We start from the raw sequence: 778 nt of genomic DNA, 5'->3' as shown, positions 1-778 counted from the left end.
ATTTAGTGATTTTAGGGATTACTTCCAGCTCTCTGCTCAGCAATTACTCCTGGTGGTGCACCCATATTGGATGCTAGAGATCAAACCTCAGTCAGCATCTTGCAAGGGAAGTGCCCTACCTGTCTGGCCTCTCTGCTCATCATTATACTGGCACTGTTGAATCTTACACAGAGTTGGGTGATTCTTAGAGTTTTTCTTAGGGGAAAAAAAAAAGTTTTCCTGTGCTCGCTTCAGCAGCACATATATAAAATTGGAACGATACGGAGATTAGCATGGCCCCTGCACAAGGATGACAAAAAAAAAAAAAAAGTTTCCTAACGTTGTTGAGTTTTTTGTTTTTTTGTTTTTTTTTGTTTTTACCCCACCACCACCTCATCCCGACTCCCAGGTTTTTTGTTTTTTATTTATTTTTGTTTCCTTGTTTGTTTTCTTTTTCACAAATGGAGAAGAAATAGTTAAACTGACAGTGGCTCTGAAACAGGAGGTGCGAGATCATGCTCAAACAGCAGGGGTGCAAGTTTTGCATGTGGGGCTTTTTTTTTTTTTTTTTTTGTGGTTTTTGGGTCACACCCGGCAGTGCTCAGGGGTTATTCCTGGCTCCAGGCTCAGAAATTGCTCCTGACAGGTACAGGGGACCACATGGGGCGCCAGGATTCGAACCGATGACCTCCTGCATGAAAGGCAAACGCCCTACCTCCATGCTATCTCTCCGGCCCCGCATGTGGGGCTTTAATTTCCATACCTGGCACTGCATTGTCCTCCAAGCACTCCTGGGAGT

General features: G+C 44.3%; 1 non-coding gene across 1 annotated transcript; it reads left to right on the top strand.

Moving 5' to 3' along the window:
- Positions 1 to 221: 221 nt before the first annotated feature.
- On the top strand, positions 222 to 325 carry LOC126007537 (U6 spliceosomal RNA). Its single transcript, XR_007495092.1, has one exon. It is a non-coding gene; the product is annotated as a U6 spliceosomal RNA (small nuclear RNA).
- Positions 326 to 778: the final 453 nt, after the last annotated feature.

Source organism: Suncus etruscus, chromosome 4 (assembly GCF_024139225.1).
Source record: "Suncus etruscus isolate mSunEtr1 chromosome 4, mSunEtr1.pri.cur, whole genome shotgun sequence".
Taxonomy (NCBI): Eukaryota; Metazoa; Chordata; class Mammalia; order Eulipotyphla; family Soricidae; genus Suncus; species Suncus etruscus.
Note: the sequence above shows the minus strand (reverse complement) of the source record. Positions and strands in the feature narration are given on the sequence as shown.